General features: G+C 49.0%; 1 protein-coding gene across 1 annotated transcript in view; it reads left to right on the top strand.

The window, feature by feature from the left end:
* The window catches only part of EPHA8 (EPH receptor A8), a 1,837,897-nt gene that overhangs the window by 1,555,937 nt on the left and 264,323 nt on the right, over positions 1 to 17,637 (top strand). The window lies entirely within an intron of this gene.

Here is a 17,637-nt window from a genome sequence, read left to right as displayed (position 1 = left end):
CACTCTTCCTTTTCCACTTGGGAGGTGGTGGTGATCCTGAGTGTCCTACGCCACTCTGGACACTAGGGATTGCACACTCAGCATGGGAGTTGGTGCAGGCATTGGCTCAAGTGTAATGGTGTCAGGGGGCATGTCAGCAGGATGGACTAGGACCAACACTGTCCTGGCTGGGTGTGTGAGAGCTGGGGTGGATGGAGCCGCAGCTGCCCCTGCAGCCTCTCCACCCTGCCTATTTGGGGTAGCAGATGACCTTGCTGCCCCTGATCCACGGGCCTGATGACATCAACGTGCACCAGCGCACGTGTCATAGGCCTGCTGACCTGGAAGTCAGCCATGGAGTCAGCCAGGTCTGGTGCCACAATGGGCTGGTCCAACAAGGGCTGAGCATGGATGGTGTCAGCCACATCACCCTCAACCAGGGGGGGTGGGGGGGCTATGGGTGCCCTTGACTGGTCCTCCACACATGGGGGGACAGGGTCACCCTGCAAGTAACGACCACGTCCCCTACCGGATCCACCACGGCCACCACTTGTGGCTCGTCTACCTTTGCCACCCTTACGGATTCCTCGCCTCCCAACCATGGCACTGATGTTAATGTGCGTATGGGAGTGGCTGTAAACTATTGTCCTAGGCAATTGGGGGTCAAAGGGGTTGGGTACCAGATGGTAATCGTACCCTAGTGCTCTAGCAAGGCTGAATGTGACCCCTGGGGAAAGATGACGGGTCACACAACACACAGGAAGCCCAAAAAAGGGAGATAACGTGCACGCAACCCCTCCTAGACCACGTGTGCGGAAAAATAAACCTGCACTACGCTGTGGCACACAGTAACACAAGAATGAACGTATGCGTGTCACACGCAGCCTAGAATGACCTCTGAGGGGGTAGGCTACACACGGGGCAAGCACAGATGTTAGATACGTGCGTGACTCACCGTCTGCCAGGAAAAAGAGCGTGAAAAAGAAGCGCGTGTGCGCGTTGGCAACACCCCCGCCAAAAGAAGAATTGTACGCTGTCTGAGGAGACAGGACAACAGTAGAAGGGAATGCTGTTTGAGGGAACAGGCCCAGGAAAACCAGAAAAAGAGAAAAAAGAGAGAAAGCTGTCAGAGGTAACAGGGAGTACGAACTTGAAACGCCGTGAAGTAAATCGCGTGTGAAACGACAAGAAGTACAGATTTCACCCACTCGCTCTCCACGAAAAGCACGTACAAGGAAATGGTGTTCTACACGTACCGTTTATGCAGGCCCACACATCCAGCGTCACTTCCGCGTGTACGCGCTAGGGCCATTTCCACCAATTACACGCTTTGTCAATTCCGCGTGTACGCGCTAAGGCCATTTCCACCAATTACACGCTTTGACACTCGGACGTGTCTTTCATTTTTTTAACACGCAACATTTCAAACGTGTGCCATATTCAACGTGCACGTGACTTCATAGACGCGCATACGCTGGTGGCCTTTGGGCCAATGAATGTACAGACGTGTGCTGATGCGCTTACGCGCTAAGGGCCTTTCCTCGAATTACACGCAGACGTGCTGGATTTTCACGTGCAAAATCACTCTGTATCAAGCTGGCCACGCGTTCACACACGGAAGACCACGCTCCTGCCCAGAAGGCCGAATTACTGCCCCCCAGAGCCCTGAGCACACTCCCACCTGCCATCTGCTGCTGCCTGACTGCCTGCTGCCCACGTGCCCTGACATTTGCTGCCTGCACATCAGCCAGGGATGCTGTTGCTGTGACCACCCCTGCTGGAACCGAAGACTCCCAACTGCTTTTCCATCGCCCCACAGCCCAGCCCCAGGACCCAGTTGCCCACCCACTCCTGCCTCTGGGGTTGCCATGTCGGGCACTGCAACATCTGGCACCAGTGGCAACCCCCGGCCAAGGAGGCAGAGGGGCACCGGCTTCACTGCCACCGAAGTTGGTGTCCTGGTGGAGCATGTCCTGGGGCAGTATGATGCCCTCTTTGGAAGGTTGCGCGCCGACAAGGAAGGACGGACTCGGATCTGGATGGACATCGTGACTGCCATCAACGCGAAGGAGGTGGCAGTCCACGACTACGAACGTGTCAGGAAGCGCTGGGAGGACTTCAGGTCCAGGACCCTCAACAAGGCCCGATGCCTCCTGAAGGCAGCGGATGCTAAGGGGCGCCGGGGCCACTTGTCGGAAGATCAGATGAGGGTCCTGGAACGCATATCCCCAGCGCTCCACGTCCAGGTCCTTGAGAGGCAGACCCGTCTGGAGTCGAGCGGTAAGTGTACATGCATACTGATTGTAAGCTGTGCGTGTGGTGGTGTGCCAGGAGTGTGCAGGTTGAACATGTATTTTTATGTGGGCAAGTGGGGGGGGTGTACAGGGCCGTGAGGGTGACACATGCGAGGGGTCTCATGTGTGACACATGGATGGTGCTTGTGTATCTGGGCTTGCATGGCACAGGATGTGGAGGAATGATTGTCAGGTGTGACATGGATGTCGATCGGAACACTGCGACAGTTGGCGGAGGTGTACACATGCATGCAAGTTTGGTGGTGTGTGTGCATGTGTAGTGTACTCCCTATGTTGCATGTGATGTGTGGATGACCTTTGGCTGCTCATGCTGTTGTATGTGAATGGATGGTGCTGGCTGTTGCAATATGGCTGTGGTATGGCTCATGTGTGCAAGTTGAAATGACATGTGTGTTGGGGATTGTGATGCCATGTCTGAGGTTTACCAATGCCACTCATGTATAACTGTCATGTGTGTATGAGTCCATTGTACAGTCCCCTGATGCCTGTGTTTTCTTTCTCCCTGTCTGCAGCGTCAACTGATGAAGAGGGCGGAGAAGGTGCTGTGGAGCACAGCAGCAGGGGTCGCACCACCAGCCTGAGACACAAGGCCCGGATCCCCTCCCAGGTTCTGATCTCGTCGGGGAGTGAGGAGTCCGGTGCCGTGTCCCAGGCCGCAGCTGCCGAGGGGAGGTCCAAGAGGCGGAGGTTGGAGTTGGACTCCTCGGCAGCAGAAGGGGCAGCTGGGACCCCACAGGGCCCAATGGAGGAAGATGGCACGGAGTCATCCAGGTTGGTGGGGGGTTTGGAGGAGGAGGAGGCCGTGCAAGCGACAGAGGCGGGGTCTGGAGGTGGGGATTCCACTGGTGCTAGTGGTGCAGTGCAGGATCAGGGACAGGAGGCAGCACAGGCCGCTGCGGAGGTGCCTGTGTGCTATCCTGTCCCTGCTTCTGTCACTGCATCATCTTGCACCAGCGGGAATGCCTACCTCCAGACCCGTTCTCAGGGAGGGGATTGGCTTACAACACCTGGCCTTCCTCTCCCTGCGGATGTGGCTATCCTGCACCAGGTTGAGCTTGTCCAGGGTGGGGTGGCGTTGCGTCAACGGGCCATGCGAGCTGACATGCAGTCTTTTCATGATGAGTCTGCACATCTTCTCGCATGGCTCGTTGACTGCGTTGACCCACTGGGACAGCTCACCAGGGCTGGATTCCTACGTTTCCTGGACCTTGTTCCGACCCCCTCCTCCACAGAACCCCCTATGCCCCAGTCATCCTCCATGCCATCTTCCCACCCATGTGTCACCTGGGTGCCCTGTGGAGCTGCCTCCGACCGTGCGGCCAGGCTGGTGGACAACAGATCCCTGCCACAGTCGGGAGTCGGACGTCCAGCAGGGGTGGCCACATCAACGACTGCACCCAGCTGGAGGAGGATGTGCAAGCACCATCGGACAGGGCACATGGACAGCAGCAGCTGCAGCAGCAGGAGGCTGTAGGTGGGAGCCACGATAGCTCGGGGCCTTCAACATCGGAGGAGCAGGCATCGGCCAGAGGGCAGGAGGACCCTGGATGGGAAGTGTCTTCCATGTGGCAGCGGTTGGGCCACGCCATAGATGCGGAGCGGCGGCGGGCGGAAGAGGCGCGGCTCACGATGGTCAGGGCGGAGAACTCCATGCGGAGGGCCCTGAGGCGGGCCGAGTGCCTCGAGGCAATCCGCAGGGAGTTGGAGGTGAACATATCAGCGTCCCTGCGGACCCTCGGGGCCATGGAACAGGACCGCCTCCGGGACATAGACGAGGAGTTCGATGATGCCCTGGCCCGGAACACCACTGAGTGAGCCGCTGGACTGGCCCGCCGCCATTGTATATAGTTATTTAGTGATAGGTTTCCTTTATAGTTTATTTTTATTTGGAGTCGACGGACACTGCTCCACCTTTTGTATATAGTTCCATTTTTGTAGGTTTCATTTCTTCTGTTGGGATGATGGACCCTGAATACTTTGTACATAGTTGGACTTTGCATTTGGATATTTTTTTTACTATGAATATTTTTTTCCATGGAGCAATGGTTTTCTATTTCTTTTTTCCCTTCATTTCCTTTTTATGGACTTGAACTTTGGAAGACATTTTTTTGGATTATCATTTATTGATTTTAATTTGAAAAGGGACAGTTAGCTTAATTTTTTTTTTTTACTTGTGTATTTTGTTTAATTTTTATTTTTTCATTCTTCAATATGTGGTTTCATCTCATTGTTTTCATGCATGTCATGATATGGGTTTTCAGGTTCACTTGCAACCATTGTGTGTGTGTGAGACACATGTGTTCATTTACATTGTTTCCATTGGAGTAGTATCATGGGCGCATGTAATACTTGGTTGTGTCTTTGGGCGGTGGTGGCTGGCCATGAGGCCCATGCTTGAGGATTGTCAGGGCCTGTGGGCAGGGGGACATGAGTGGGGGCCTGGTGGAGGCTGCCCCTGCACTGCTGGGGGGTGGGGGTGGTGGTAGACATGGGTAGGAGCCTGGTGGAGGGTGCCCCACAGTGCTGGGGGGTGGGGTGGGTGGGAGACATGAGTGGGGGCCTGGTGGAGGCTGCCCCTGCACTGCTGGGGGGTGGGGCTGGTGGGAGACATGAGTGGGGCCTGGTGGAGGTTGCCCCTGCACTGCTGGGGGTGGGGGTGATAGGGGACATGAGTGGGGGCCTGGTGGAGGGTGCCCCTCAGTGCTGGGGGGGTGGGGGGTGGGAGACATGAGTGGGGGCCTGGTGGAGGCTGCCCCTGCACTGCTGGGGGTGGGGGTGATAGGGGACATGATTGGGGGCCTGGTGGAGGCTGCCCCTGCACTGCTGGGGGTGGGGGTGGGTGGGAGACATGTGTGGGAGCCTGGTGGAGGGTGTCCCACAGTGCTGGGGGGTGGGGTGGGTGGGAGACATGAGTGGGGGCCTGGTGGAGGCTGCCCCTGCACTGCTGGGGGTGGGGGTGATAGGGGACATGAGTGGGGGCCTGGTGGAGGGTGCCCCACAGTGCTGGGGGGTGGGGTGGGTGGGAGACATGAGTGGGGGCCTGGTGGAGGCTGCCCCTGCACTGCTGGGGGTGGGGGTGATAGGGGACATGAGTGGCCGCCTGGTGGAGGGTGCCCCACACTGCTGGAGGGGGGTGGGGGGTGGGAGACATGAGTGGGGGCCTGGTGGAGGCTGCCCCTGCACTGCTGGGTGTGGGGGTGATAGGGGACATGGGTGGGGACCTGGTGGAGGCTGCCCCTGCACTTCTGGGGGTGGGGGTGGGTGGGAGACATGAGTGTGGGCCTGGTGGAGGCTGCCCCTGCACTGCTGGGGGTGGGGGTGATAGGGGACATGAGTGGGGGCCTGGTGGAGGGTGCCCCACACTGCTGGGGGGGTGGGGGGTGGGAGACATGAGTGGGGGCCTGGTGGAGGCTGCCCCTGCACTGCTGGGGGTGGGGGTGATAGGGGACATGGGTGGGAGCCTGGTGGAGGGTGCCCCACAGTGCTGGGGGGTGGGGTGGGTGGGAGACATGAGTGTGGGCCTGGTGGAGTCTGCCCCTGCACTGCTGGGGGTGGGGGTGATAGGGGACATGAGTGGGGGCCTGGTGGAGGGTGCCCCACACTGCTGGGGGGGGTGGGGGGTGGGAGACATGAGTGGGGGCCTTGTGGAGGCTGCCCCTGCACTGCTGGGGTTGGGGGTGATAGGGGACATGAGTGGGGGCCTGGTGGAGGCTGCCCCTGCACTGCTGGGGGTGGGGGTGGGTGGGAGACATGAGTGGGAGCCTGGTGGAGGGTGCTCCACAGTGCTGGGGGGGTGGGGGTGGGAGACATGAGCAGGTGTGCAGGGTAGTCCCCTGTTTTGTGGGCTGCCTGCAGGGGCCGTGGAGGGTGTACAGGGAACACCTGTGAGGACCCACCCAGACTAATCGCGTGTGATAATTCCTGCGCACCCCTGTAATACACGTACCCAGCCAAATCGCGTGTGATGATTCCCGTGTACCCCTGTAATAGACGTACCCTGGCTAATTGCGTGTAAAACGTCACGCGTACCCCTGTAATACACGTACCCTGGCTAATCGCGTGTAAAACTTCATGCGTACCCCTGTAATACACGTACCCAGCCAAATCGCGTGTGATAATTCCCGCGCACCCCTGTAATACACGTACCCAGCCAAATCGCGTGTGATAATTCCCACGTACCCCTGATATAAACGTTACCCGCTTTGCGTTCCTTGTTTGGCAGCCCTGTAAACTGGTCCAGGGTTAGCGCAGGCCTTTGCGATGATTTAGCGATTTTGATGGCTTTTCCTTGCGCGAGGGCGTTCTTGGGGGCGTTACTGGCGCTGCTGCAGGGTCGCTGCAATACTCTGCGCCACGGCTGGTTTGGGAGCCTAAAATCCATGAATACGCTGTGCGCGGAAATCGGTTTTAGCGCACGCGCCTGGCGCAGACAATCGCACGCGGACACTCTGCGCCAGCCGCTTGCAACACTTTTCTGCGAAATTCTATGAATTACCCTGTATATTTCCAGTGATATTCTGTCCATAGCGATATGGAGAAAAACAACTCCTTTTTAGAGGAACTCTTTCTTTGGAAATAGAGGAGGGGTGCCTTTTTTACCTCCACATTTACCTCTACTTTATAGCAAATTTAAGACATACATTTCATACATTGTGCATCACACTGTGACTTAATAGTTAAAGTAAATTATATCATGATCCTGTAACTGCTATTTAAAATAATAACCCGTAGTTATTCCATAATATCAATTTCTTTACTCTAACTTCACAGCAGTAGTACCCATGTATTCTGATCAAGGTCATCTCTTCTCTTCCCCAATTGGACATGTTTCATTCACACCACTGTCTAGCCTTTCATAGCTAGAAGGAACTCTCCCTCATCTTCATTATCTGACCCTCAATTCCAAAACTGATTCTTTTAGCACAAATACTAAGAAACTACAGGCAATACTCTTAGTGGTGTTCCCAAATACCATGAAGTGGCCACCATTACAATGGCCATGCATGTGCATCTAGAACTGTATCACAAGAGTTATCCCTGTAAGCTTAAAATATCATATTCCCCATTAGTAGCAGTAACATGTTTGAGGACACTATTTCTAGACAAAAACTCTCACTCAGAAAATTATTGTAGCAGTCTATTCTGTCCATCTAAATTTAAGGGCATGACTGTCAATAAACCTGCAAACCATAGAGAACATCCTTTAGACACACCTGTGAACCACAGTTTACAAGATGGTTGTAACTTCATAATATAAAATCCACTGCCATTTAAAAAAAAAAAAAAATATATATATATATATATATATATATATATATATATATATATAATAGATACAGGACAAACATATGTGTTCAGTCTTTAACAAATCTGAAATTAGCCACGTAGCAATTGGGAATAGCAATTTCCCTGCCACATCCACAACTAGAACCAGAGCACCCACCAGCGAAATTGCCTGTTGTTTTTAAAATCCATTGTCACTTATCCCCACAGTGTTGCATCCATAACCAGAATTTGTAAACTTACCATCACCCCAGCCTAAAACAGTGTGGCAAAAATGACCACCACCAATGAACAGAATGGAACTTTGACAACACGAAAACCACCCTAAACAAATGGGGCAATCTTAAAATATGCTTCCTGTATCCTACCACAAAATGCACTTTCCTGAACTTAACCATCAACCTGCACTTGATTTACTTCATGATGTACATCTGGACACAAGGGGCAGAACTGTCCCCCCACCCACAAGGATGTTCTTAATATCACTAACCCTTTTACCCCAAGTAATGCTTCATTTTGTGGACCTTCTTGTTACTCACTGTCAATGCAACCATACATTAATATGTAGTCTCACTTACTAATGTTAAATTCACTCACAAAAACACGCCTTGCATCGATAATCTGATCAATGACTTTTTCCATGACCTATACAAACCCTTTTAGGGTATTTTGTGAGGTTTCCTCGCTTGCCGCAAAACACAAAGCTAGACTAAGACTGGGATAATTTGCTGAAAACAAAAGGAGGACTTATTTCAGGTTCTGACACAGTCCTGAACATGTAACATTATCATGGAAATATACTTGCAATGAACAACCATGCACGTTGCTTTTAAAAACCATGCCCTTTGGCATTTTTCTATGTTTTCTCAAAATATGGACAATACACAAATGCAGTTTATCAAGTGTCCTTAGAAATATAGAGAGAAGGAACATTTAGCAGAACACCAACCCAATTCATATTTCAAACATTGTCATCTGCATTCCACATAGCTCAATAAAAGCAAAAGTATTTTGAAATTTTATTTCTTTCTTTACAAAGCCACCCACAAAACGTTTGGCAGGCAAGCACGAGATTATCTGTGGAACTTTGACCAACTATCAATGATTTCAGCATCTTGCAACTGTCTATCCATATTCAAAACTCGCCACACCATATTCTATTGTACACAAACACGATACAATGTTTTCACTTTGTTACTTGTATGTGCACCAAGATGCCTGAAGTACCTGCGCTTGCAGAGCCAGCAAAGGACAGACTCTGTGCCCTCGGTCACAACTCTGCATTAAATTTCCCTTTTTTCTCCCTCCTTTTCTTTTCTGCAGATAAACTCTCAGCCACAATCAGCCCTGGTCTGTCTGCCTCAGAGTGTGAGGCTCTGTTCCATTGTTCCCACTCCTGGCCGAAAACCAAATTGAATGTCCGAGAGGATCGACTGTTCTCCAATCCAGGTTTCAATTCGGGCCAGCAAAATTCTCCCAAAATGTTTAAATTGGGAGTCCAACAAAGATATTGGCCTATACGCGCCGGGGCTGGACATATCCCCCTTTTTAAAAATCGGTAACATTATCGCCTTTTTCCAGGAAGGTGGATACTTCCCTGATTGTAGTCAGGCATTGAACACCACCGTTAAAAGTGGTGCCCACATGTCTACCGGATCTTGGAACAGATCAGATGGGATCATATCCGGGCCCGGGGCTTGGTTGTGTGCTTGGAGCTTAATAGCCTTTTCGGTTTCCTCCACCTCAAATTTCAGGCGAGACCCTGCAAGATCTGCATGGGCCTGTGAGCTCTCTGACCCAAACAAATTCCCAAAATAGGTTAGCCATGCCCCTTCTTCCACATGGGTACCACTACCCACGTCAGACCAACACCCCTCCGGCCCACTTTTTACAAAAGCCCAAAATGCCTTCTGGTCCCTTCTCGTGGCAGCATTCAGAAACCCTTCCCAGGTCACCCTTTCAATTTCAATTGTCCTTCTCTTTAGCTCAAGTTGGTAAACTTTTCTAACTTGGGCTATCGCAGGTCTTCTACTAGTAGGATTCTTGAGTGTTAACAGTAGGGTTTTCTTCACCCTTTTACAGGCCTCCTCGAACCACCCCCTTGTTGTTGAGCTCCCCTTGGCCCTTATTACTATAGTAAATTTAGCTGTAAGGGCGGCCGACAATTCAACACATTTCTCAACAACTACCCTTGCAGGTAGGTGATCACCCAAAATATCCCTCACAAGGGGCTCATTCTCACTAATTGATTTGTAATGTAGCTCCTCCTCTAAGATGGTCCCCCATGTGATTATTCTTGAGCCAATGGGCACGCCCAACAATGGACTGGGAGCTCTATCCTTCGAAACCCCTTTCCCCAGCAGACCCTTGAGTGTCAAACAGATGGTATAATGGTCACTATGTATGTCTGCCAACACTTCAAAACCTATGGTACATTCCCATAAGTTTGCTGAAATGCAGAAGTAATCTATTGTTGAAGAGCCTTGATGATTGTTAAATGTCAGCTCACCTGGAATATCCGGGGCTAGGCGGCATTAACTATATGAAAGCCCCATTCCAACAGCCCATAGCATAACTGTAGACCCTTTGGGCACACTCTCTCGTCCCTCATACATGTAGGCGGGATGTTCTCTACCCTGTCTTCTAGGGGGTCTAAAATATCTGTATCTACCCCCTGACCCATTTTTATGTTGAAATAAGCCCCCCCCCAAATGTAGTATATGGTTTTATTCCTACCCCTGGACAATAGATCCTCTATAAACCTCTTAACCTTGGTTAGTCTGTCTAATTCCGAGATGTGGGAGCTGTTATAAAAGTTAATGATGCATTGCATCCCCCTTTGCAGTTGATAGTTGACACCACCTGCAAAAAGTCCAACCCTGTAGGAACCACCTCTATCCTACACTCAAGTGCAGCCTTAATCAAGATACACAGGCCGCCATAATGTCTGCCTCTCGGTTTTTTCTTTGCCGGAATACCGTAAGAGACAAAACCGTCGAGGTGTGGGGGTTCTAAAGCCCATGTTTCTTGGAGTAGGACTACTGAGTTAGCTTGCAGGAGAATTTTTGTTATCATAGCATTTTTGTTTTTTTTTGCCTGTTTCCCTACGCCTCCATCCCCCGCTTTTCTCTTCCCCATGTGGAAAAAGTGGGGTTGGGTTCAAAAGCCCAAATTCCTACTTGGCCACAATAGATAGAAACAGTGATCAAGACCGCCAGTTATAGCCAAAAAACGAGCACTAAGCCCCAGTATGAAAAAAAAAACTGCTAACTAAATACAAAGCTATATTCCAAAAACCTTTGAAGGGGGAGAGGGGGAGAGAAATATCTTGCAGCCCCCTCGATGCCCCCGCCCTTCTGCTAGCTCTATAGAAGATAAAAGAATAAAACTAATAAACAGGTAAAGGAGCCACGTAGTAAAACGGTAAAACAATTGCACACAATTACTCGAAATTACACAAGGTTCAAAATACCATATTAATATATGTTTTTGTATGTTAAAGTCCACTGATAATATATATGTAACATACAAGAGACCAAGCCCATACGTTCCTTATATCACTTTTATCACTGGTTACTACTCTCTTCAACGCACCTAGGAACGCGCCTACGAAAGGTCCCAAAAAGTCTGAAAAGTCCAAAAATCCAGAGGAGGGGCAATCCAACACCCCATCCAACACCCAAGGCCCGGGAAAACCGCTGAAACCAGAGGGCTGGGAACGCCCGACAGCTTGGGGAGCTGCCAAAGTCGGACTCTCCCCCCCCACCCTCCGGTCCTTATAAACAGTCAGGCTTTTCAGAATGAACAAATAGCGGGCGTACCTTGGGCAACACAGTTTGTCGCTCGCCTTCTGCAGACTGTTCCAGATACAGCTCCAGATGCGCCGGGGCTCTGGGGCTCCAGAGGCTCTAAATACGAGCACGAGCAAATGGGCAGTAAGCCAGAGGACCACTACACGGCCTCCGCGCACCGGAGCCAAAGGACGACAAGGACTCTGCTGGACTCAGTGCGCTCTGCGCTTCCGGGGTATTTTATGTAAAAGGTGCCGCCTCCAGCCTCCAGCACAATATTAAGGTCTTGTTAGGATGCAGCACAACGCAGAGCTCCCAGGACAACAAGGACTCTGCTGGACTCCGCGCGCTCCACGCTTCCGGGGTGTTTTATGTAAAAGGTACCACCTCCAGCCTCCAGCACAATATTAACCCCTTGTTAGGATGCAGCACAACGCAGAGCTCCAAGGACGACAAATACTCTGCTGGACTCTGCGCGCTCCGCGCATCTGGGGTATTTTATGTAAAAGGTACCGTCTCCAGCACAATATTAACCCCTTGTTTGGATGCAGCACAAAGCAGAGCTCCCAGTACAACAAGGACTCTGCTGGGTATTCATATTTAGAGAGTTTGATATCTGAACGGTTATCCCCCTAACACTCTTCTCCCATTAGACATGTTAGGCATTACCCAGTTAGTTGATAAATCGATCCCTCAAGACAGTCAGAGACTTTCCCTTCTATGCTCCCATGTCACCGAACTCCAGATCAACATCTGGATGTGAATATGATAACAGTAGCAACCCAAATAGCAATAGTTCAACAGTCCAAAATAAAGGAATGTCCAATAAAGGTTCTATAAAAATGAATAAACTTTAATTAAACACACCAATATGCAGTAATAACTGAAAAATAAAAAACATCAGCAAAGAGCTCACCCCGTGGAAAGAACACAGAACATATGGAATGTAGATGTAGGAAGCACTCTGTGTAATATAGCAAGGTGTAAAAGGCAAGAAATTGTAACAATGTCACTTAAAAAGATATGTCTGTAGAAACATTTGCAAGCGCATGGCTTATCAGTCTCCAGGATCTGGAAAGTTGACAATGGGGGCTGGACCTCATAAAACTAACTAAATCAGCCCTTGGGCAGTTAAACAATGTCAAAACAGGTTGTCAGAATGCTGTATTCCTGGGCCAATGCAGGTTCAGAAAGGGAGAGTCGTGCTGGTCCAAGTGGGGAGTTGGCGTCAAGTCCGTTCAAAGCACAGCTGAGCAATGCAGTTCCATGAATGCACCAGAATTGGTCTAAAGGGCAAGCCAGTTAGAGTCAATGGTTTCTGCTTGGACAATTCCATGAGTGGCACATTGCTTCCACCATTTCCAGTTGTGGTCCTGAGTGGTTTGATGCTATGACCTTATTGGTTTGATGGGTCGATTCTAGTGTTGCCAGTTAAAAGATGTCTGCAGTGGCCAGCTGGTGTGTGAGACAAACAGGCAACATTCACTGCTGATACAATGTCACATCAAGACAGTTCAACAAATGCAAAATAGCGCTTCAAAGAAGTTTGAAAAGAGTGCCAAAAGCAGCCTTTTGAGTCCTGATGGTTCAAAGGCATTCAGACACAGTCAAATCTGAAGCAGAGAAGGTTTGAAGTTGCAAAACACAGAAATTCAGCAGCTTGAATTCTTTTGGTGATACAAGACCCAATCCAACGGCTCATTGATGAAATTAGTTCTTTTCCTATTCACTCCGTACAGTGAGGAGCCCAGGTACCCAAGCAGCTGGCAGATATGGCAGGTTTTGGTCCAACAGCAAATCACCCCCAATGTTTCATGGGATGTGTAGAAAGTAGAACTTACCTTTGCCTTGAAACACCTGCCTTTAACTCTGGCAGAGAACATTGGAAAGGAGTGCTCTCCGAACAGTGTTCAAACATATTATTCTGTCCTCTAAAGTCCAAGTTGAATCAAAGGAGGAGTGGGAGACTCCTTCCTCATATTGTAGAAAGCTGATGGTGGATTGGTTAAAGCAAATCTGCTTTAAGAGGCCCAATCCATGTTACGGTAATTAGTGACATTTGCCTCTTGCATTGTATCCAAGTGCTTTCCTTTGCAGGATGTGTATGAGACAGGAAGGAAAGAGAAACCCACAGAGAAACACCTGTGGTGTGGCTGGCCCTTTTGATGCTGGTGTGTTTCCCATGAGCCCTCCTGCTGGGATTACCTTGGGCTGGAGAGGTATTATCCAACCTCCTAATGGATCAGAAGAGACACTGCTGTCCTGCCTATTGTTCTGCTGGCTGAGCATAGACTAAAACCCTTGTATGTCTTATTATTAAAGGTTACACTGCAAACAGATGGATAGTTCTGCACATTTAGTTTTGGATGAGAGGAAGATATTTAAATGCAACCTCTCTCGTAAGTGACATTGCTGTCTCAGCAGCTGTCAAAGAGGGCACCAGTGATATTTGAACCGGCTCTGTGCCACTGAACAGTAATATGTGCAGATCAAGAGACTGATGCAACAGTCAACAGGTGTACACTATACTTTTGGCATGGTGCTTTCTGAAAGGTGGATCTGATTTGCAGATCCGCAGATGATTCGCAGATCCACCTTTCAGAAAGAAGTAATGGTGCAAGTAATTTCTGAGATGAATTACTTACACCATTTTAGTATTAATACGAATCAGAAAATCCAGGGCTTCTACACCCTTGCCAGATGCCGATCCTTCACAGACTGCCATTTTTTCAAAGCTGGGCACCATCTGCTCCAGAACTGACAATATATTCTGTGGTGTACTTTATGATTGGACTTTTTGCTGACTTTGTTTAATATATGCACGGAGCTGCTCTATTCTCAAAGCTCTCAACATCTGCTACCTTACATGAACAATGTATCCTCTGATTAAGTTTATAGTGAATCAGTGATAAACGACAGCTAGTTCACTGTCCAATTTGTGTCCAACATTGCATTACTATTAACTCTCCAATTGAGGATTGTGTTCTCAAATTGGCTCTGGATCACCCACAAATCACAGCTGTGCCACCACCAAATGGTGGGTCTGCCCTGTGCTATGGGTATGGGCGATTTGGGGAGATTGCTGATTTTGTGATTGTTGGCTCCAGCCCAACAACAGTTGGTCAGCTGAGGTTTTGGATTGAGGTCGGCATAACAGTCTGGGGTGTACTTGCAATAGTGAAATCTGACCAACCCCTCCCATTCAACCTGCACCCTGTGCTATCAGATTTGTGAAAGTTGTTATATGTGTGGGGTTGGCTCCAGCCACATAACAGTTGGTCAGCTGAACCTTTGGCCAGAGGTTGGCATATCAGTCTGGGGTGTACTGGGAATAGTGAAATCTGACCAACCCCACCCATTCACCCTGCACAAGGCGGGGTCCGACCCTATGCTATCAGTATAAGCGGTTTCGGGAGATTGACGATTTTGCGACTTATTTAAAAATAGGAAGTTAGGACACAAGGTCGGGATACCAGTCTGGGGTGTACTGGTGATGGTGAAATTTGACCTACCCCACCCATGCATCCTGCATGTGGTGGAGCGGGACACTGACCTGTGCCATCAGTATAGGCGATTTTGGGAGATTTAGGATTTTTGCGATGCCGTGGGGTGCCACTAGTTGCTATATAGGCAAGAAAAGTAAATTGTGAGGATAGCTGGGTACCAATTTGGGCACCACTTTCCGGAGGGTACCCATGAGATGGTATCATCTGCATACTTGACCAAAGTAAAGGGGGTGCTAGGAAGCCACCACCAGCTTAAACCACAGGCAAGGGGCACAGTTGGACTACCATCCATCAAAGCCAAACTAGACAATCTTGCTGATTTACAGATGTTCACAATCTCTATTGAAACTCAGTGTTTGCTTGCAAATCCCACTGCATGCAAATGACTTGCTTTCCCCTCAATGCCCCTGCCCAAAATGTTTGAGGCTTTTTATTGTGTCACAAAATATCACTAAAGACACAAAATGCTGTGTTTGTTTAAAGACAACCAAAGCCTATTTAAACATTTGCATCTCACTGCAGAGGGATCCTTGTGACACACAACAAACCCTTAGCAGCCCTAGAACATTGTGAACACTTGTATTTGTGCTTGTTCTTGGTGTCCTGTCAATGGATAATGGTGTGTAAAGTATCTCCAGACTCAGTGGAATCCCCCTGAAGGCTGGATGGTCCATCACACAATCTTCTATCTATCTATCTATCTATCTATCTATCTATCTATCTATCTATCTATCTATCTATCTATCTATCTATCTATCTATCTATCTATCTATCTATCTATCTCACACTTATGAAACACATAACTCACACCAAAGGTATCATGGCACTTAGAAGATCCAAAACCAAGAGAGCTGATAGGTATATCCTATTTAAGAATAGCGAAAAGTCTTTAACTTGGCTTTAAAGATGTAAAATCAGAAAGGGCGCAAAGAGAGTCAGGGAGGGAATTCCAGAGTTTAGGCCCTGACACAGAAAAAGCGCAATCTCTGATACTCTCTAGACGGTAGTGAGGAACAATCAAAAGCAGAGAATGCGGTGATCGAATCAGCGAGAAGGAATGTACGGTCTGATTTTCTCCTGAACAGAGCGGCAGCCACTGTGGTAGTAGGCTCAATGGAGCAGACAAAGCACACTGAATTGGACACGTGCTTGAACGGGAAGTCAATGCAGTTTACGACAAGCATGGGTGATATGCTGGCCAGAGGGAATTCCAGAGGCCAACCTAACACCCGCATTTTGCAAAACCTGCAGACGGTTCAGCTTAGAAGAGGGTTGGCCCAGCAGCACAGCATTGCAGTAATTGAGGGTGCCATTGATAGTGACATAAATAACAGGGCCATGGAACCTGGGAGGAATATGTTTGATCACCTTTTGAGCAGTATAAGTTTGAAAAAAATCTGAGCATCAGGGGCAAGTGATGCCATTATCTTAACACCCAGGTTCTTGACCAATTGCACCAGAGTAGGCAAAAGACCTATGGAAGATGGCCAGAATTAAGAAGTCCACAACAAAGCAGACAATGGGGGGCCCACAATCAGCACCTCTGTTTTATCTGCATTAAGCGTACGTCAGTTAGAAGGAAATATACCAAAATGTTGCCTCCAGAATTACGACTGCTGAAAATGTATGTGGTGTGAAGGCAGTTGGAAAAAAATAAAATAAAATAAAAAGTTGGCATTTTCGGCGGTCGGATTTCTGGGGGTCAAAGTAATCACATAGATCGAGTTAGAATTCATCCATTTGCCCACAGCTTCAAAACAGGCTCTGGGATGTTTTGCTGAGTCCAGTTGGGTATAATCTGCATAGGAATACAAGTGGAAACCATGTGAATGAATAAGGTTAGTTAATAGCTGAACATAGATATTGAAAAGCAGCTAGGAAAGTGCCGACCCCTCGGGTAACCCACCTATAATAGCGGTCCGAGCTAATTTAAAAGGGCAAAGAGAACCAGTCCAATGCAGTGCATGCAATACCCGTGCAATACCCGCTTCCCATATCCCGACCAGGAGGGTGGCATGGTCGATGGTGTCAAATGCAGCGCACAGGTCAAAACAAAACAAATCTTCATGCTAGAACCAATAAGCTATAACAACTAAGTTTTCTACTTTGGACAAGGTGAATTTGCCTATGTCTTGTGATGCACAGTGCACATGCACACCTTTGATTCACAAGCCATGTACTATTACATGATTTCTTTTTAATCCAATTGCATATTTTACTAGTTTGTTTATTTGTATTGTATAATGTGTTCTAAACATAGGGCCTCATCACGAGTTGGGTGGTATCCTGGTGGTAATACCGCCAGGATACCTGCTGGGCTATTAGCGTTACAACCAAACCCCCAGCGCTATTAACGCCGGATCAGGGGTTTGGCGGAACAGTAATTCCACATTGGGCCCATTCGGGAATTCCCCATTCCCTATTGGCCCAATGGGGAATATTCAGCGCTAATACCGTCCGCGGTATTAACACACGTAATAGCACCTAAAATTCACAAATTTGTGGCAGATTACCCCCAGCTCTTAGCTGGGGGTATATCCTGCCAAACCCTTGATAGCATTACTGCCACATTTAAGGCATACGGCCAAACTCGTTATGAGGCAGATAATGTTTTACTTTCTTTCTTGAAAAATTACAAACACCTAATGGCGCCAAACGCAGGCACCACTAAATTAACCTATTAAAAGCCCATGTGTAATTTGTTAGAGACCATTTATGTTGCTATAATACATATATGTTGAAAACAGTGAAACGCTGCATTGT

The sequence above is a fragment of the Ambystoma mexicanum genome, chromosome 8 (assembly GCF_040938575.1).
Source record: "Ambystoma mexicanum isolate Mex_15411 chromosome 8, UKY_AmexF1_1, whole genome shotgun sequence".
Taxonomy (NCBI): Eukaryota; Metazoa; Chordata; class Amphibia; order Caudata; family Ambystomatidae; genus Ambystoma; species Ambystoma mexicanum.
Note: the sequence above shows the minus strand (reverse complement) of the source record. Positions and strands in the feature narration are given on the sequence as shown.